Source organism: Siphateles boraxobius, unplaced genomic scaffold (assembly GCF_051911475.1).
Source record: "Siphateles boraxobius isolate OS27281-9 unplaced genomic scaffold, OSU_SipBor_1 33, whole genome shotgun sequence".
In the NCBI taxonomy this organism is placed as follows: Eukaryota; Metazoa; Chordata; class Actinopteri; order Cypriniformes; family Leuciscidae; genus Siphateles; species Siphateles boraxobius.
Genome location: NW_027508953.1, coordinates 890,246 through 912,746, shown reverse-complemented (window position 1 = coordinate 912,746; position 22,501 = coordinate 890,246). Strand labels below are relative to the sequence as shown.

General features: G+C 37.0%; 2 long non-coding RNA genes across 2 annotated transcripts; both read left to right on the top strand.

The window, feature by feature from the left end:
* The first annotated feature begins 573 nt into the window (after positions 1 to 573).
* On the top strand, positions 574 to 5,349 carry LOC143701894 (uncharacterized). The gene is made up of 4 exons (XR_013190187.1): positions 574 to 693; positions 3,186 to 3,312; positions 3,492 to 3,627; positions 5,290 to 5,349. It is a non-coding gene; the product is annotated as an uncharacterized LOC143701894 (long non-coding RNA).
* Positions 5,350 to 6,429: 1,080 nt separating this feature from the next.
* On the top strand, positions 6,430 to 21,132 carry LOC143701506 (uncharacterized). Its single transcript, XR_013190121.1, has 5 exons — positions 6,430 to 6,626; positions 10,957 to 11,132; positions 13,866 to 13,910; positions 16,505 to 16,586; positions 20,929 to 21,132. It is a non-coding gene; the product is annotated as an uncharacterized LOC143701506 (long non-coding RNA).
* The last annotated feature ends 1,369 nt before the right edge of the window (positions 21,133 to 22,501 follow it).

Sequence of the window (22,501 nt, the reverse complement as noted above, 5' to 3'; positions counted from 1 at the left end):
ACAATCAAAATATTATTACAATTTAAAATTTAAAAGTGTTTTCTGTATGTGAATATATTTTAAAATGTCATTTATTCCTGTGATGCAAAGCTGAATTTTCAGCAGCCATTAGGCTACTCCGGTCTTCAGAGACACATTTTCTTAAAATATTTTTATAATAGATTTTTAATAATTTCCATGACTTCTAATGGCTGTTGTAGGTCGGGAAATAACAATTTAGGGATCTTTAAAACGTACTGATAGAGTATAATAATAACAATAGTTTAATCATTTGGCGTACATTAGATGCACTTCAATACTATTTTTAAATTTGTTTGGCGCCAAATTGCTGCTCGCAAACAGACGATTAGCTCGTCATAGCAACAGTAAGCGCTCGAGCATTTCCCAGTACAGTTGACAAAATATAGGTATTTATTAATTATTTATCACGTTATTATAGATTTTGACATGTCTAGATTAACTAAGTCAAAAATATAAATTATTTTTAAAAAGACGCGATATTTTTCACACACTGACTGCAAAACTTAACATTTACAATTCGCATGGTTTATAACTTACACAGAACTGAACCAACGGATGATTTTATCGCTCCTCACAGGGAAGAATTGAGCTGAAGAAACCGGATCCGGGTCAGAAAACCTCCGAAGAAGAGCAACTAGCTACTAATCGAGGGCCCGAGAGTCACTTTACAAGGTATGTTATAGCCTACCTAGATTTCATGGAAATACAGGCTTTCCTGTAACTTAGGCCAAACAGGAACAGTGGTGTTTTGAAATGAGGAGGCAAAGTCCTCACAGTTTTATTCTTTTTTCTTTTTTTATAGATCAATTCTGTAAATGCATGTCCCAGTTACACTTGTTATCACATTTTCTTGGTTACATAAACGTTACTTTACATTACATCCAAAAAAAGAAAAAAAAATCCAATACTATTTTCTAGGCTATTTTTACATTAACAATCTAAGTAATTTCCTGTTTATTAAAACCAAGTATAAATCTCATTAAGTTAGTGTTTTAAGCATTTTAATTTTATTCTAAAATAACTAAAGGCAGTAATTAGGCTATTTAAACAATATATATTATGTGTGAACTGATGTTCAGCTGTTTCAATAGTCAACAAATTTACACTGGGTACTAAACCCCCCATAGTCTTCATGTTTTCAGGCCATTTCAAGTTTGATTATGACTTGACAAAGCAGTGATATCTAAGTGGCTGAGCTGTTTACTTTTTAATTAGTCTTCACATATATTGCAATCATTCGGACTGATTCGCTAACGCAGAACAAGCACGAAAACAAGAGGCGGCATTTATCGTGTAAAGTAAACCAAACATAACCAATCACATCCAATCATAGTGCGATGGAAGCATTGCCTCCTTTCTTTGCCCCATTCATTGATTCTCAATTACCCCCGTCAAACTTAGTGCAGTTTTTAAAACTCAAAAGCCTATTAAAAGTCTATTAAAACTCAATGGGCTCAGGGGAGGCAAGAGAGATGCGGCGTCCGACTTTACCTGCTGGTGTCCCTGTTTCTTTAGAAAAAAAAGGCCCGTTCACACCAAGCACAATAACTATAAAGATAACGATAAAGATATAATTCTAAAAATCGTTCTCCATATTAAAGAATAGCAGAGTTCACACCACAACTATAGCGATAAAGATATGAGGAACGATATCGTTCGGATCACTTTCAGAAGGATTTTTTTCCTGCTGTCGAACGATAAAACACTGACAGCCATTCAGAATCCATTCTAATTTAAAGGTCTCGTGCATTTTAAATGGCAGATGACATTGCAGAGAAGTTAATCGTCGAGGTACAAAAAATTCCTCCACTGTTTGACAAGTCAACCCCCCTTTTCAAGGATACGTTAAAAAAGATGGATATATGGAAAGCAATCAGTCGTATCTTGGGAATAAATGCTGAGAAGTATTAACGATGAGATATTATGCAGTTTAGCATAGTGTAACAAAATTACCTAAGGTAGGCTATCCAGCGCTAGTTTTGACAACATTGCTGAAGTTGCAGTGAAAAATGCGTCGTATACATAAAGGTGTTGACTAGGCGATGTTTTTATCCCATCATTGACTTCGTCTGCTAAATTCACAGTTAGATTAGATCGATTACACTAGACTTGCCTGATTCACTGTTTAGATGCGCTCGGGACATAGCATGCTGACTTAGGACATCTGCTGGCAAAGACGTGTAAAGGCAATAAGAACAGCAAAAACATATTCAATGACATGTTGTAAACAACAATTATAATAAAATGTAATCTATAACATCAGTCAATATCATTAAAGCTATTGTAGTACGTTTTTATGAATGAAACCGTTGTTGATTCTTTCGAAAATATGAATACAATTTGTCTTCAAACGTGACGGATTCTCCCAACTCCTCTCGTCTTTTAAGGATATCGTGTACCAAAAAGCGCCTGTTTTTCTTTTGATATATTTTTTGGTAACATAAAGCAGCAGGTCATCCACTTGCGCGCGTGCTTAGAATAAAAAGACCGTTATCGGTTGTTGGTGTGGACGCATATATAGTTATCTTTATCGTTATCTTTATAGTTATCGTGCCTTTAATGTCACATTTTGTAATTTTTGCATTGTTTTATTTTTTTGTACTATAGATTTTTTTCTCATCCTATATTTTTTTTTTTTGAGGAGGCACTGCCTCTCTTGCCCCCTTAGAGGAAACGCCTAATACATAATAAAATGTGTGCCTTGAATGCAATGTAAGTTGTTTTGGATAAAAGTGTCTGCCAAATGCATAATGTACGGTATATCAAATTTGTCTCCGGTGTGTCTCCTGATATTCTTTAAAAGAGAAATAAACAGACTCGATATTTACACTTTTTGAAGAAAAAGATGTAAAAAGCCTGAGTATTTTTGTGGGTGTGAGACTTTGGCATCTGTTGTATGCAAGAGAAACAGCTGAGATAGTAAAAAGATCTCATTTGTGATTTTTCTGTCTTTGGTTCAGGGGTCAGTGGGTTGGTCACGAGTCAAACTCTGGGGTGGGTTTTGACAGTGACAGCCGATACACTTCATCTGTGATTACAGGACTTTTCCATCTCATGGAACTCCCACAATATTGATCCTCTAATAAAAGTCAACATGGAGAAGCAGAAAGATGCAGAATGAAATTACTGCCATCTCTTTCTTACCTTCTCTCTCTGTCTTTCAGCTTTAGTTCCTTTGCTCCTCCTCCATTTCTCTGGGTTGGCACAGCGGATGAGATTCGTCTTTGACAGATGTGGCGACTGGGACAGAAGTGAAGTAGATGAAGACAGATTCTGACGTGTGTGTTCTGGGTGAGGAGATGCTGAAGAAACGGCAGAAGCATTGCTGCACAAGAGCCTGAAAGAATGCAATGATATTATTTATATATATTTCTTGTCATCATCATCATATCCATCTTCAAATATTGAATCGAATATTGCACTAAAAAAGTGTAAAGATGGAAATAATTGTAATAATCAACTTTTTGCAGACATATGCTGTAGTTACGGTATCTACCAGCAGGGGCTAACTATGCAGCCAAACCTGTAATATTCCTTTAAGAAAAACATTATCCTCCAGGAAGTGACATCATAATTTTAGAGGGAAAACAGACAGCACAAATATTAGTAAGTATCACCAGAGAATGTCTAATAAGGGGAGAACTGTCACTCCCAGTTAACTTCCGGGTTCTGAACTGGTTGCAGTTCCACTCTGGCTCCACATGAGGGCGCTCACAGGACGAGTGCAGAATGAATGGAGGTCTATGGAGCTATACCCCTAAAAATCCACTTTTCTCACGATATAATTTTTTTCTAGTAATTTGAATGTTGTTTTCGAAAGGAGATGCAAAGAAATTACAGATTACTGGGTGTTAGATTTTTTAGAGTCACTTATTTGCTTTAAAAAGTCTTTTAAAATGGCAATGACGTCATACACATCGTAGGACCAGAGATACTGCTTTACGGCAATCCTTCAGTCACTTTGGTGCTTTCGCGATCTGCACTTTCTTTTCTCTCGAGGCATCGACAACACCGCTGACACAGGTAAACACACGTGCTAGAAGAGTTTTTGTTTTGTTGTTTTAAAAGACCACGCCGAAAACACTTCGGATTCCACGATGCCATCAAGCGGTATCTCTGGACGTAATCAGTCCTTCACTGACCAATCAAAGTCCATTAGCAGAATGCTACCGTGTTATGGGCAACCACAACTAAACCTGTATGAAATCGAAAGGACCTAAGTAATTGTTCATTCAACTTTGGACCTAGAACCCATGTTGAACTTGCAAAATCTACATTCAAATCTGAGATTTCTCAACGGCAATCGGGTGAAAGAGACACATTTAGCCGTCTAGCTCCATAGACTCCCATTCATTTTGCACTCGGACGATCGCCCCCAGTGGAACTCTAGTGGAACTACAACCAAAATTCGGTACAATAGGGCTTAATAGGGAGTGGCCAGGCTTTCCTTAGACGGCTTTGGTATTACCTTTGGGTTTGGTGGATTCTGTGATGTTTTGTGGTGTTGTGAGTTGGTTTGTCACCGTAAAACTTCCTGCATCCTGTGCAATCAAATGGTCCACATTCATTTAGATAATATTAACATTTCAAAAGCTGGTTTAGCAAATATCAAAATGAAGTTAACAGTCTCATGAAAACTAGGAATCACTGACTTAAGCTCTTTATTTCCATCATAATCTCTTGCAATTGCATATTCAATAATCAGTCTTTAAGTAAAGTTGGTAAAACGTATTTGGATCATGAATATTATGCATTTTTCTTGGAGTTCTACTATTTCCCATTTGACGTGTCATGAGAACAAATTTTTAATTGTTTTCAAGCCGGTCTACAGTGGGTCTGTTGTTGATATAATTCCCTGCTTTATGGTTTTCTTGCTGTATACATGACAACATGTTGTCGTGCATGTTGGCTGTACTAGATTAAATGCGTTTACATTTCCCATTATTCTCATTAACTCTTTTTCCTTATGTTTTCTAGGTCAAAAAAACACCTCAAGCGAGCTTAAAAACTTTTTTGCGAATTAAGGCATTTTTTCCGAAATTCATTATTTCTGATGCGATACTTTAAAATGCGCTTAAAAACGGGTGATGGAAACATAGCTATTGACTTGAGAGAATTTTGCAGGCAAAACCTTTTCATATATTAATTATTCAAAATAACTATATACTTAATATATTTATTTACTATGCATTTTAAATGATGCAAAGTTAAATTGTGCATTTTTTTTCTTCTTCAAGAATTACATCCTTGATTTTCTGTTTCTTCCAGACAGGCGGATACAGTGAGACCGGTTTTCCTGTTTGTTCATTTGATGTTCGGCATAAAGCCGAACCGAGGTCAAAACAACACACTAACTGTTGTATAATTTGTACAAATCAACAAAAACACATTTAGTTACTTCACAGAAGTAAAAGGACACTATGGATCTGATCAAGAGTTATATATTTATACCTGTGGCCACAATAATACACAGCCAAAACGTATGATCTTACTTTCAGATATTTTTTACCTTGAAATGTATATGATGAAATAAATGTATAGGCTCAATCACTTGGAAAGTAGGCTACTTAATTATTTGAGAGCCATTAAATGCTCAATTATTTAAATAAGTTAACTCTCATTTCCAATCAAAATAAAACTCACTCTGCAAGCTTGAAAGATTCTTTCATGCAGTAAAAAAAGTTTTACTTGTAGAGTATCACTCAATCATTTTCTCTTACAATAAGACTGTCGTTTGCTTTTAGGTCATGCTTTCACTTTCTTACTAGAATGCACTTTGAAATCTGTTCAATAAAGAAAACAATGTCGCCACCGTGATTTATGGCTTGATTTGAAGGGTCAGTGTGACATCAGAGACTACCCATAAGTCCATTTCCAGAAACATTATGCAGTCTAGAACCTGATGGATATATGATGTCACTTGAATAAACCATAAACAGTAGATTTTAATAAAATATTGAGGAAAATTTAATTTTAATGAGAAAAATGTTTTTGCTTTATACATTATGTTGAAAAAATGTTTTCTACTGGATATTACAACAGCGTCATTGTCTTTTGCATTGATGTCTTGGATCATAAATTAATTTGCATAATTTAATTACTATGCACAAATACAATACAATTAAAACATTTGGGTTTATCTACAAGCAGGGACTAAATGTCTCATGCTAATCATCCAAACATTTATTTACCCCTTGAGTTGGGGGCGGGACTACATGTTTTCTAACCAATTAGCAGAAGGGGGAGTATTATAGAAAGAGTCCATTAATGTTGCAGAAATAAAACACTGCACCTTTAAAAAGAACATACGAAAACAAGGACCTTATATAATTTATTAAATTAAACTGAGCACTTCTTTCCCACTATCACCCTTTTGGGAGAGAAGTATTTTAATGTTTGCAGTCTGTTTGATATCCCACTTTTGTTTCTTTCCGCAGCATCTCGTGTGAAGCACTGACTAGCTAGTTAATTGAGAGCCTCCCGAGACCCATGCTAGTTTGAGAAGAACCAAACGAAATGGGATTGTTGTCTTGGGAACAGCAGAGGAGATGGGAAGAGCCCAGGGGAGAAGCATTGAAGAGTGGAGGCCGGGCACGCCATGACAGGTAAACAACAGCGGTCCCCCTCTCTCACACTCTCTTGGGCCGATCCTGTCCAGGAACTATTGGGGTGAAACTAAGGAAGGGGCAAATGGGATGTTTTAAATGTGGAGTTGAAAGGGCAATGCAGTGGAACCTGGTAAACAGACTGTGAATGTCTTCCAAATCCATTTTTTTTCAATGTTTTTCCCTTTTTTAAACACTGAAATTGTTTTTATTTTCTTTTAAGGCAAGGCACCACAGATGAATAGGGTAAAAATGTAACTTATAGATCACCATACTTTCCCGAAGTGACAAGTCATAGATAAGTATATTGAATTTTATTGAAAGTTGTGTTATGTTTAATATGCAAGTCCTCAAGCCAATTAGATTCTGTTGACATACAGTATTAGAGAGTCTCTTTTTATCACTCCGTACATTAAAACAAATAAATAAAATAGTCAACGGCCAGAAAAAAAAATCCATATGTTCTTAGGAATAAAATATTAAATATCAGGTGAATGATATATAAACAAACTCCTCTGTAAAAAACCTTCAGAATATAAATATGAATAACACTGGAAAGTTTGGTGTGTGTAAAGCCGCTGAAGTGAAGATTTCTGACCTTTAAAGATATTCATTGTAATTGAAGTCTACAGATACAAATAGATAAAGTGTCATAAAATACACACTTAAATGTTTATTTTGGGTGTTTTCTTTCCACTAGTCTAAAAGAAGTCAAGTTATGTAAGCAAAATAGACCAAAATTTCAAATTTGACTTGTGCATGGAAAAGTGTCTTGCCTTAAAGGGGTGGTAAAATGCCCTTTTCACAAGATGTAAATTAAATCTCTGATGTCCCCAGTGTGTGTGTGTGTGTGTGTGTGTGTGTGTGTGTGTGTGTGTGTGTGTGTGTGTGTGTGTGTGTGTGTGTGTGTGTGTGTGTGTGTGTGTGTGTGTGTGTGTGTGTGAAGTTTTAGCACAAAATACCCCACAGATATTTTTAGATAGCATGTTAAAGTTGTCACTTTTTTAGGGTCAGCAAAAACGCTCCGTTTTTTGCCTGGCCCTTTAAATGCAAATGAGCTGCCTCAGAGGGCGGGGTTTCAAGAGCTGTGTGTGTTAGCAGCTGCGATTACCTCACGCAGACACACTAAAATGACAGAAACTGTTCTGCCTTTACTGTTAAACCAGAATCAGACAAAGATGGAGAGACTCAAGAAGAAGTGACAACATGTAGAATGCAACAGGACGTCTCTGAATGGTTAGTTGATGAATTTATGTTGCTGATGTGGAGTTAACCATCTTCAATTAGCATATTCTGTCATGATAATCTATAAATCGCTCATATAGGAACTGTTGTGAGATGCACACAGAGTGACTTTTTATTGCATGTGAAAAGAAGGATGTTAAAGTTTGAGCTGACTCACAAATGTACTCTTATACAACAACTTTTCCTCTTCTCGACATGGACTGCGTGTCCCGGGGGCGGGGTTTATGTACATTTTAGGGTTGCTGATGTCACTAACCCGGGAGGAATGTCGTGTAGTCCCTACCAGCCGTTTGTTGTAGTCCTTTTCTTTAAAAGCAAATATCTCCCTTTGCTTTGAACTTTGAGCATTGTAACTTTGCAGATGTTGTTTATGCTCAAACAGCAACATTACACACTAGCTAAAGTTAGAAAAGTGAAATCGTGTTTTACCACCCCTTCAATATATCTAATATAGACAAGAGCTTTGTATGTTCTCATATTCTCTAATTGAGAAAATGTGTTCATTTTATGCAAAAGAACAAATTCGAGCCTTGGCCTCTCATTGCACAGGTCAATTAATAAGAAGTCAATGCAAGTCAACACTCTTTTTGTATCATTTTTCAAGGTCATTTGCCTTGATTTCAAGGTGTCTCCGGTGTCTTCTGACCTCCACCAAGTGAAACGCTGAACCTTAACCCCCAGTAACAGAGATTCCCTGTTGGATTTGTGTTCCACAACAGGATGAATCCTTGTTACTGAGAGCAAGAGGTCAGATGTTGTGCTCGACCTGAAGACTACCACTCGCCGCCATTCTGAAAACAACACCAGAAAAGCAGAATTTACTAATTTCATTGGTATAAATAGGGGTCGTGCATCATTAAAGCCTCTGTGTCGGTATGCGTCGGTCCCTTGTGACACAGTCGATTGCATCTAACAAAGCGGGGTTAAACAGATTGAGTAAAGTGTCTGCCTCTCGACGCCTGATTGTTTGACCTTAACTCCCGTTGTTCTCCCATCCCCCTGTGTTTCTGTGTTTGGGGAAGGAAACTTAAATCAGCAATTAACATAAATAATTAACTACTCCTTGGGATTAATAATTAATGTGTCGGAGGAGTGATTGTTCCCGCTTAAGATAGCGATAGCACCTCAAGAGCCCAGAGAAGCCCATCACTTACTTTTGTTGGCACTTTCAACTTTTAGTTTGAGAACTCGTTCCCTTTAAGAGTTTTTTTTTTCCCAAAGGAGAGTGTATTCACAAATGAGATCATCTAAGTGCTTATTTTTGTGTTCATTATAGTTTAAGTTTTAGTAATTTGTCATTTTTATTAGTTTTTTTTTACTTTACTTTATTTTAGTTTTAATAATTTGATTGTTTTTTTTCACTTAGTTGCCAATGCAAGTTTTTCATCTAATATTCATCTAATTATTTCAATAGTAATGTGACAAATCATTTTTTTAGACTTTTGCTAAAATGTCCTGCATCTATTTATTTATTTATTTATTTATTTATTTGCATGAACTATTGTTTGCCTGTAGAGTTTCAATAACATTGTGATGCTCAGATTTCAGTATGAAGTTTTTCCAAGAGCTGATATCCACATTATTTGTATAGCTCAATACTCTTACTGTATGACAGCTATTTTTACTCTCCCAGACAAAGTTAAAACTTAACTGGCAGCTTTTGCTCTCAATTTGCTCTCCATTTAATCTCAAGAGCAAAGCATTGAGATGTTGAAGAGTCTCATTTACTCTCTGCATTTTCTTTCGCTATAGCTTTGACACACACTTGAATTCTTGTCCTCTTGTCTGTAATTCTGTCTTTACACCTTTATCTACTCTGATACGCCTTTCACTGTTTGTGTACTATATCATGTTGCTGAGACCTGGCTCGTTAATTGCTCGGTAATTACAGTGCTTCTGTTGATCTGTTCATTTCACAGCGCTGCTACAAACCTTTTAGGCTGTCTGCTCGTAGCTCAGACTCTATTGGATTTGGCTCATGTGCCCGTCTAACGCTTTGAGAGCTGCACTAATGTGCTGTCAGCCGTTCCACACACACTCCCTCTGTCGTGATGCGCTCTCCTGTCTGGACAACTGTTGCATCTGCCAAATTTGAGCAGGACCCAGACGAGGTGAGAACTGATCTGATCTAACATCACATATAGGCTCTAAGTGTTTACGGTAACAGATTGTGTTTCCTTCGACGTCCTTGCAACACAAATCCCATTAAAATCAACAAATTCACAGCATTCTCAGGCAGAGTAAAGTGCTAAGATACTGTTACAGTTTTTATTTTCCGTTTTCATTTTAAGTTTAGATTCTAAAAACAAACTTAGTTCAGGATGGTTTACCACTCAAATGATAATAAATGCATGTGTTATAGTTTAAGTATTTATTTACACCATGTTATTTTCTTAGATTTCCGCATGAATTACCTATATTTAGTTAAGTGCTAAGATACTGTTGTAGTTTTATTTTCCGTTGTAATTCTAATTTTAAAGTTTACATTCTAAAAAAAGTTTAATTTAAGATGATTTAACACTTAAATTATAATAAATGCATGTGTTATAGTTTAAGTATTTATGTACACAATGCTATTTTCTTAGATTTCCTCATGAATTACCCATATTTAGTTAAGTGCTAAGATGCTGTTGTAGTTTTATTTTCCTTTTAATTTTAATTTTAAAGTTTAGATTCCAAAAAAAGTTTAATTTAAGATGATTTACCACTTAAATGATAATAAATGCATGTGTTATTGTTTAAGTATTTATGTATACAATGCTATTTATCTCTTCCGTGAGTACTTAACATAAAACAAATAAAACTTTCCTTCTCCTTTAAATCTTCCCTTGTCTGGCTTTTGCTACTCTGAGCAATGCCTGAACTTTGTATTTTGAGCACTTCTTGCGTTGTTCTTGCCTCTTCACGATGACTTTAGTCTTCACGACTTGCTTTAGTCCTCAGTTGTAAGTTGCTTTGGATAAAAGAGTCTGCTAAATTACTAAATGTAAATGTATTTTCTTAGATTCCCTCATGAATTACCCATATTAAAGCCTCTTTTGAGGACCATACTCACCCTCCGTTCTCCACTTCTGCTCTTCTTTAGGGCTTCGACACAAGTAACTGAGCACCTGCTGGTGTCATCCTCATCTTCAATGTTATCCACAGCCTCTGGACTCCAAACTCTGAACGCTGCTTATCTTTACAGCCACTAATACTGGCTGAGGAATCCATTGATGGGACCAGCCCATGTTAACCATTAACAACCTAACTTACATCCTGGTGAGATCCCAATGTAGTGTTGAATGCCACAGTGCATTTAGCATGTCTAATTTAGACTTAATTAGCACATGTTGTTATCAAGAAAATTAATTTCTTATTCCCGTGCAATGTAAACAAAGCAGCTGTTGCACATCTTGCTACGCATCAAAAGTCTCACTGTTGTCTTTTAAAGACAATATGCAAGTTTATGGTGTGATATGCAGATCTTACTAATTTGCATGCCACACCTTTACAATATCTAACAAGCATTGGCAATTATTAGCAGATGTGTTCCTTAGTCTACATGATCTCATTAGACCAAGTGTTCGTGCACAACCTCTGCCTTGGTTTTTGCTGTAATCTCCTCTTGCAGAAAAGTTCAAAAGTCCGATTGATAATCTGTTATATTTGTAAAGATAAAAAAAATGGACCAGAACAATCTGCCCTGGTTTTGCAAGCTTTGGCAAACAGGCTTGTTTTATACCCCACAACAATGTAAGTCTCTTGTGATTAATCATGGACTATACCATTTAGTATTTTGTTGGTCTTTGTTTGCTTCATATTACTAGCTTTTATATTGCACAGCAGCATAATTTCCTTCAACGAGACCTCAGCTCGATCTCGCTCCGTTACCAACCTCAATCAGGCTAATAAGCACTGGCCAATCCAGAACTCTTGGCTGTTTTAATAAGGCAATTAAAGAGAGCTGGCAGACAGACACTTCCCACGATGCCGGGACTCCCAAGACGGGCCCTGCCAATGCCAATCTCTAATAGGGCCCAAGCACAGGCCTGGGAAGATGCAATTGGATTTGAAGCCAATCAATCATTCCAGCTATTGACCTATGATTGGATTTAGAAGACATGTCAGGGCCGCTTTGATTTTAGCTCGGGCCCAATGAAGCTGGATGTGAAGGTTTATTGTTTTGGACGGACAGAGAGCGGTGTGTGGGCTTTGACACGCTGCCAGAAGAGATGGATGCGTACAATGGCGTCTGTATCCATCCATCAGAGTTAGAATCCGTCATCTCATATTTCACAAGACTGCTGTACAACTTCATCTACTGCTTTTGGGGTCTGCACTTGATCTTGTGCCTTGGAGTTCCTCAAATGTCTCAGCATTTTTAAAGGAGTTTTTGCTGGAGTTTTAGCTATGATTTTGTCATCTGAAACAATTTTTGGTAATCATCAAAAGATGCATAGTGGACGGATCGATACCTGATTAAATGCTTGTGAGTGTGACTCCGATGTCCGTATAATACAAAACCATGGGAGCACAGTATGATTTGATGATAATGTGTTCTATTAAGTACAAAAAAATAATTAAAAACGATATAGACATTAAAAAAAGACAAAAACACAACAAAATTACTAGGGATGTACCTATATTCAATTTTTTGGCTGATACCGATACCCGATAATTAGGTATATTTGAATGCCAATAACCTATATATTGGCCAATAAATCTAAATCCAAATTTTTATATAATTTTTGAGAGCCTGATTACAAAAATAAAACTCTCACCATTAAATCTGTCCCAAGAACACAATAATAATGTTCTTATTATAATTTTATGTAGCCTATATGTCAAACTTGAGCTGCACTTGTTGCACTGAACTGTATTTTCCTTTTTTGAAGTGATTTCAATTATATTTCTAGCAATTCAAAACCATCATGGCAAATAGTGTGCATCTAAAGTGTCTCAGCTGAAAGCAAATAATCCATTATTTATATATAGCAAATTTTCCTTTCAGGTCGATAACGATAACATTAAAAATGAACACATATAGGTCGATACCGATAAAGTGGCCGATATATCATACATCCCTAAAATTACTTAAAAACATGAAAACAGATAAAATCTAAATATAAATAAATACTATTATAGTAAATCAGTGATACTAAAATAACACTGGTCTATATGATATGCAACATAAATATCATGTTAATTAGCTTTCCTTTAAGTTATGATTGTAATATGAAAGTGACCATTTACTCTTTCATCCAGCGTTTTTTTCTTTCTAGCATCATTTCAGTTTTGTGTGTCAAAGAGGATACGACAATTGATAAGACTAACGTGAAATAGCCTTACAATTTGCGTCAATCATGATCAAAGTCTTAGCTAATACGTATATGCAATCTGACATAAATCTGTTGTTGCGCAGTCTGCCTTGGCTCATATCAAACAATCTGATAAGCAACAATCATAGAGGACAGAGAAAAAATCATACAGTGTACACCCGACTTTACAATGTAGTTTAAAAAGTAGTGTAGAAGTGTAGTGTACAAAATATTTGTATATTTAAATATATGATGTTCTTTTGATCTTTCTATTCAGCAAAAAAATCTGAAATGAAATATGAAGCAGCACAACTGTTTTCAACATTGATAATAATCAGAAAATTTTTTTGAGCATCAAATCATCATATCAGAATGATTTTTTGAAGGATCATGTGACACTGAAGACTGGAGTAATGATGCTGAAAATTCAGCTTGGATCTTACAGACCCCAAACTTTTGAACAGTTGTGTAATTGAAAAAGTGCCGTCTATTTTAGTGCATATCATTATTCATACGGCATTGGATATATAAACAAACATAAATCACAAAGACTAATTTGTTTGAGGAAAACAACAAATTGCTCCAAGTTTTTGTAGAGGTTTTAGAGTATCTTTCTCTAAAACTTTGTAAAAATTAATGTCATGTTTGGCGACAGTAAAGAAACGCTGAAGTCTTGTGTTGTTTTTCGTTTCAGGTGGTGTAGCATGACCTAGATGAGGAGAACGACGGAGAAGAAGAGGTATGGTAATGCAAAGAGACCTTCAGCGTCTGTCCCTGTCGTTTAAATTACAAGAGCGAGATTAATTTTCCATTTGCAGACCTCTGAAAGATTGCAAACATCTTCCCACAAACATTCTGCTGATAAATGAAAAGCAGCGGCACTCTAGAAATAATGACATGAATTACAGCACACTCTTAGTGCGGTAATCGCAGAGTAGCTATTGGATATAAAGGCTGATCAATATGCCCTCTGAAGGCCTGCAGAAGGACGAGTGAGGAAAACCAGTCAGACCAAACCTGAGTCGAGTTTACTGAGACTTTAGTGGGGTTTTTTGACATTGCACCTGGGGCCTCTTTTATAAAACTGTGTTTCGGATCTTAAATAAAAGTGTAAAAAAAAAGTGGGGGTGTAGGTGAACGGCCCGGTCGGGTACGGCACGCGCGGGTCCGAGAAACGCCCGTCCGGTAGAGAGGGGAGCGAGGGGAAGGAACGATCCAGGCCGACGCGAGGATCAGTGAACGGCGTCAGATCGGGACCTGCAGGAAAACAAAACATGTGCTCAGATCGATGCTATGTTTAACACACGAATGAGTCGCTAGTTGTCATCCAGTAGTGAATGAGGAGCAGCTCAGGAGTCTCGTTTATAAAACGGTGTTTAGGATCTTAACTAAAAGTGTGCGTGCGCCCGAAAGCCAAAAATGACGTATGCCAAAAAAATATTCAGACTTATAAAACCGCGCGTCCGCCAGAACCTGCGCAAAATTCCCTTTATAAATCCCAGTCAGCGGAAGATTGTGCGCACATGCGTCTCCACCCTGAAATACTCATATATAGAGCCTCGTTTACTATGCATATCCTCATCTGCATATCATTTGCATATGCATATTCATCCACGTGATACCATGTTTAACGGTACAAGACATTAGGAAAATATGAGATACGGATGTGCGTCACATTACATTGCTAAAAATCATTTAGTAGCCTATCCTTTCTTTGTTTACGAATAAATAAATCAAGTATTATAAAATACATTTCAGAGAAGGTTTTTTCTCAATCTTTTCCACTGGCCAAATAGTATTTTTAATGGCTTTATATTTTTAATGGAAACAGATATTGTGCATTATTACTCATTATTTACACAAAAATATTTTCTCAGACTATGAATTCTGCTGTTATCAAGCGCTAAGCAAACCTCGCTGTATTTAAACATTAAAACACAGCATGCCACAGGAAAAGTCAAGCCACCTTCATTTATATAGCACTATTAACAACATAGATTGTTTCAAAGCAGCTTTACACTGATAATAGGAAATTAAAGTAACAGAGACACAGGCAAAGTGTTCAAAAGCAGCGCATCCTCTACAAATATTTCTATTTATTAGAAATATATAAAAAAAAATAACTTCTCGGCAATGATTTCATGTATTTTTTAAGTGCTTAACTCCATTAGTGAAAATGGCATATTTAATCTAAATGTGTATATCAGATGTAAAACATAGTTTAAATGATTCTTTTATTTATTTAAACTGTTATTGTGAAGATGCATTGTATGTATGATTAGGACTCATAATGAAGATTTAAAGTGGTTTTCCTTCATCTGCCATCACTAAAACTGATATGTTAAAATGTTTGTACGCATGAGACAGGGTTTGTGTGTTTGTGTGGAGGTGCACAACTAATGTGGCGTAAGTGGCGTACGCCTCCTTTAGGGCCTGTTTTGTGCGAAAGCAACGGTTATAAATCAGACCCCACATTTTTTTTAATGCTAGTGTATATTTTTAAATGACATTTAAGCACATTCCCCACACACACACACACACACACACACACACACACACACACACACGCACGCACGCACGCACGCACGCACGCACGCACGCACGCACGCACGCACGCACGCACACACACACACACACACACACACACACACACACACACACACACACACACACACACACACACACACACACATCCTGATGTAATGAGAACTGTGAAAAAATGTTATGAAATGTCATGATAAAAAGAATGTAAACAAAACATAAAAATAGAGAGCCGGCTATCATAAAACTACTGAAGTTCTTCAGATTTTCCCACTACATTTTATCGGACTCTCCGCTTTTGTCCCTACTACACCTTTCACTTTGCCCATTGTCCCGCAGGATACAATTGAATTGCCGTCTCTCCTGCTTCTGCGGCCCATCAGGACTGCAGCTGTGCATTATCTCATTACAGCCAAATAGTTTTGACACCCACTGACTAACCGATCCCATAGATAATATCATAAAGAGTGTGCTCGATACAAATCGGGTCAGGATAACTCATTTAACCCCACCATACATATTTCTTATGTGTAACTTGAAACGCTGGAAAAATGAAATCAATAGAAATGTTTCTTGTTAATGAAGATGTACCGGGCTGCCGTTTCTGTGGCCTGTGTGGCTTTCAGAGCTCGCTGGTTTATCTTAAATAAATCTCCCACCCACCACTGCGGTCAGACAGGCGGTCAACACAAACCCCTCTAACCTCCCGCTTTAACTGTGTAAATGTATGTGCGACGGAGTATACAAAATGTGACTGTTAAACTAGTACTAAATCACATTTGTGATCTTTAGATGCCGATGGCGGCGAAAACTGCTGACGGTCTAATATGAAACAGGATTGCTTTAAGCTTCATTACTAGTTCAGTGAGTCATGGTGAGTGTCAAATATTGAGGTGTTAATCACAAAGTTTAAGTGGCTTTCATGTTTTCTATGAAATATGAAAGCAACTTTTTTTTTTCCAAAACAATCAAATTGAACTGGATGAACCACATTTAAAGCTGTTGTGGAATAGCATGTGAAAGTCATATTAATGTGCCAAAGTCCATATACATACATTATCACCACTTGACTATTTATGTATTGAATATTGTTTTTTTAAAATCATATTCTGTTATTTTATCAGGTTCACTTTTGGTAAAACGTAGCTTTGAGTAACTTAATACCTTTTATTTATTTTTTACTTCTGTACAAACACTAAACGAAGCGTTGGAGTCAAAATGAATACTTTTATTCAGTAAGGATGCATTAAATTGAGCAAAAGTGACTGTTTATAATGTTACTATTTCAAATAAATGCTGTTCTTTTGAACTTTCTATTCATCAATAGAATCCTGAAATATCTGAAGTATCACAAATGTATCACCACAAAAAATATGAATCATATTGTCATATTGAACTGTTTTCAACATTGATAATAATCATACGTGTTTCTTGAGCATCAAATCATCATATTATACTGATTTCTGAAGGATCATGTGACACTGAAGACTGGAGTAATGATGCTGTAAATTCAGCTCTGATCACAGGAATAAATTACACTTTACTATATATTCACATAGAAAACATTTCGGTAACACTTTATTTTGATGGTCCCTTTTGAACATTCTGTTAACTATAAGTAACTTTGCAACTACATGTCAACTTATTCTAACCCAAACCCTACCCGTCTACTAATACTCTACTAAAACTCTAATGAGAGTCAGTAGACATGAAGGTGAAATGTTACTTATAGACAACCGAATGTGTTAAAGGGACCATCAACATAAAGTGAAACCAACATTTCTTTTAAATTGTAATAATATTTCACAGTATTACTGTTTTTACTGTATTTTTAATGAGATACATGCAGTCTTGGTGGGCAGGAGAGATCTAAGTGTTGTCACTAACCTCTTTAAAAAGAAATTAATGAAGTTATCAAACTAACAAGAGAAAGAAAATCTCGGGTTTGCTGGTTTGACCCACCAGAGATCAGAGATCACTTTTCAAGGTGAGAAGGCTAGTAGATAAGAAAGGGTAGAGATATTACACACACACACACACACACACACACACACACACACACACACACACACACACACACACACTCACTCACTCACTCACTCAGACACTCACTTATACACACACACACACACACACACACACACACACACACACACACACACACACACACTCACTCACTCACTCACTCACTCACTCACTCAGACACTCACTTATACACACACACACACACACACACACACACACACACACACACACACACACACACACACTCACTCACTTACACACAAACACACACACACACACACACTCACTCACTCACTCAGACACTCACTTATACACACACACACACACACACACACACACACACACACACACACACACACACACACACTCACTCACTCACTCACTCACTCACTCACTCAGACACTCACTTATACACACACACACACACACACACACACACACACACACACACACACACACACACAGTCACTCACTTACACACAAACACACACACACACACACACTCACTCACTCACTCACTCACTTACACACACACACACACACACACACACACACACACACACACACACACACACACACACACACACACACACACACTCACTCACTCACTCAGACACTCACTTATACACACACACACACACACACACACACACTCACTCACTTACACACAAACACACACACACACACACACTCACTCACTCACTCACTCACTTACACACACACACACACTCACTCACTCACACACACACAGAGAGAGAGGCACGCACTGAACACACACACACACACACACACACACAGACACACACACACACACACACACACACACACACACACACACACACACACACACACACACACACACACACAAACACAGACACACAGACACATGCTCACACACAGATTAGACCTGCATAAACACTCACACACACACTCACTCACTCACTTACACACACACACACACACACACAGAGAGGCACGCATAAACACACAAACGCACACACACACACACGCACGCTCGCACACGTACATACAAACACACACACACACACACACACACACTCACTCACTCACATGCGCACAAACACACACACTCATGTCTTGTTCACTATCTTTGTGGGAACTCTCCATAGATGTAATGGTTTTTATACTGTCCATACTGTATATTCTCTCTTCTTACACTAACCCTATGCCTAAACCTACCCCCGCACACACACACACACACACACACACACACACACACACACACACACACACACACACACACACACACACACACACACACACACACACACACACACACACACACACACACAGTGTAGTGATAAAGCGAGAGCGGTCAGCCCCCCTCACTCCTTCTCTCTCACATACATCACTGCCTCCCGTTTGCATGACGGTACACATTGATCGGCCGTCATACTGATCACATTACAAGCCGACCAGATTAGATTTGCATTTATAATTTTCCTACCAAAAAAACACCATTGACCGGGAGATGAGAGGGGAATTTTTGAGACGCATAAATGTTAGACAGAGGCCGTAGAGGTCAATAGTGGATTTAAGTTAAGACATGCATTAAGAGACCGTAAACCTCAAGCACAGATTCAAGGTGAGGCTGGTGCTCAAGATCATGATCATGTTCACTCAGCCATAAAAATATGCCATAAAATGTTATCTTATCTTTATGGATTTGATTTGCTGCTCAAGAAACATTTCTGATTATCATCAACTGCTATGTTGAAAACAGTTGTGCTGCTTCAATTCTTTGATGAACAGGAAGTTCAGCATTTATTTTAAAATAGCAGCATTTATTAGAAATATAATCTTTTGTAACATTATAAATGTCTTTACTGTTAATTTTTTTTTTTTACCAATTTATTGCATCCTTGCTGAATAAACATATTAATTTCTTCCATGACCCTAAAAATAGCCATTATTTAGCAATTAAGTTTAGTATTGCTAGACATGCGAAATTACATGCTTCACATTTAAAGATCATTTATGCATCCTAATATTTTATTTTGTGGTTCACACAAAAATGCATACAGGTTTTAAATGACATGAGTAAATTACATTTTCTTTTTCACTTTTGGGTGAACTGTTCCTTTACTGATTTTATTACTTTTAAGAGTCTGTCCAAATTGTTGTTATCATAATAATCGAGTGCAATGACTGATTGAGACTCTATAACCAAATAGATGCTTGAGTGGAACAAGTTACAAATTGAAAGTGACCTCATGACCCCCTAAATCCCCCTCATTAATAACAATAAATGACATTAAACTGGGTCTAGTGGGGGACGTTTTGACCCCTTTGTTTGAAGAGATAAAACCTTTTCAGTGTTGATACTGCTTATCTTGAATTTGGCCTTAGGCTTGAAAACGATCAGAATTTAATGTGTATCATAGATTGATAGAGGTTATGTACTTTTGCCTGTAATTTCACAGTCAATTCTTAAGACAGGAAAGTGGTGGAAAGAGAAGAAATGGGATTAGAACATCATGCAAGCCAGATTCGAACTCATGTTCCCGGAGCACCTGCATGACCCACTGTGCCACAGCTCAAAACATGCATAGTCAGGTTTGTTGAGCATTAGCATACACTGCGGTTCAAAAGTTTGGGGTCGGTAAGATTTTTAATGTTTTTAAAAGAATTCTCTTCTGCTCACCAAGGCTGCATTTTTTTAATTAAAAATACAAAACAAACCCAGAAATATTATTTCAATGTAAATCAGCTGTTTTCTATGTGAATATTTAGTAAAGTGTAATTAATCCTGTGATCAAAGCTGAATTTTCAGCATCATTACTCCAGTCTTCAGTGTCACATGATCCTTCAGAAATCACTATAATATGATGATTTGATGCTCAAGAAACATTTATGATTATTATCAAAGTTGAAAACTTCATATTTTTGTGCAAACCGTGATTGATTTTTTTCAGGATTCTTTGAAAGTTCAAGAGAAAAGCATTTAATTAAAAAATAAATATTTTGCATTATTATAAATGTCTTTACTTTCACTTTTGATGAATTTAATGCATCCTTTCTGAAGAAAAAAAATCGTATTGACCCCAAACTTTTGAACGGTAGTGTACATCTGTTCAATGCATCTTTTTAACCACATTTCTACTGTAAGTTATCAGTTTCATTGCTTTTATCGTCTAAGGAATGGATGAATTGTGTGTTACTGTGGGCAGCTCGACCACAACCACAAGCACTTTCTGTGAGCCAATCAATGTTGAGGAGAAAGCGGAGCCGCCTCCTGCCAATGATAAGATGGGCGGAAGTGACCAGTGCCAAGCCAATAGGGAATCGATACAACACAAAACCTGCCATTAATCACAGAAAACCTGTAAGGCAATCAGACGCACAGAGAGGAACACATCGTCTTGATAGTCTTACTGGAGGTCAGTAAGTTGTATCATAGCTCAGTTGTCCCTTCTAACTCAACTAATCCCACTGAAGGGTCTTTTTTTTGCCCAGAAAGTTTATATCCAGGGAGTTTGGTGCTGTTTAAATGTTGCTGTATGTCAAAGTCAAGATCAGTCTTCTTAAGCCCAAGAACTATGTGGACTTAAGAGGTCTTGTCTAGATAAACCTTGGCTTTCAAAGAGCTTTGAACTGGGTAGTTATGGCCTAGTGGTTGAAGTTTAGCTTTTGGTATTCCTCATGGTGGTCACAACAGACAATAAGCATAACATTTAAAGAAACAATTTTTTTAGGTGCGTCCCATCAAGCCGGGGACACACTAAACGACTGTAAGGCCGATTATGAATGTAATCTAATACTTACGACTGATAATGCCCAAACTCGCCGAGTCAGAGACAGTTGCGTTTATTCTGTGTTCAAATGCGGTGTTTAAAATCTGCTTCAGTCTTTGGAAACAGTCTGTAAGTGTGTTCAGTTCAGTCCTAGAATGTTTCAGCTAGTCGGCATTAGCCATACTTATGCATTATTCTTTGCCATTTTGTAGTATAAACGGTGTGAGTTGTGTGTTCGCACTGAAAATTTCAAGAGGAAAAGGTGCACTACAAATACCCGGATTTTGTACTTAATTAACCAAAAATATAAAGTGTGGAATATTGGACTCTTCATACTCTCAAGTCGCAGCTTTAATTACGTAGCTAAAGGGAAGGGCTATCAAACTGGGCTGGATGATAAAATAGCCTTTTTAACCTCACACACTAGATGGTTAAGTGCATGGTGTATAGTATGACATTTAGGTGCACTATATTTTGTTTCAGTAATATTTATTCTTTCATATTTTGTATTTTGAGGAGATTTCATGGTACTAGACATGATTCACCTCTATATTATGCAGCTTATAGGTCTGTATCCATCTATCCATCCATCTGAAATTTGATACATCACTACCAGTGCAAAGTGTCCATAGATTGGATACAAGAAAGTGTACAGACACGTTTTATAAAGTCCCAACATGTGAACACTGTGAAGATCTTTTGCGTTGTACAAGAACCTTTTGAGCGTGATATGTAACGATAGCAGTGGCTTGGAAAGTTAATGATGAAGTGCACAAGTTCCTAAAGTTTCTTTGTCAACAATGGCATCTTTGGCATGGAAAGGTCTTTTGACTACTGTTATTTTACAAATCCTACACCCAGTAGAAGCATCAAACAGGTTTCCTAAGGGTCCTTGAAATCCTTGAAAGTTTGTGAATCTGAAAAAAAACAAAAACAAATCAAGGCCCTGGAAAGTTTTTGAAAATAAACGTGCTTGAATTTATTTTGTTGGAAAAAATTCCATATTATT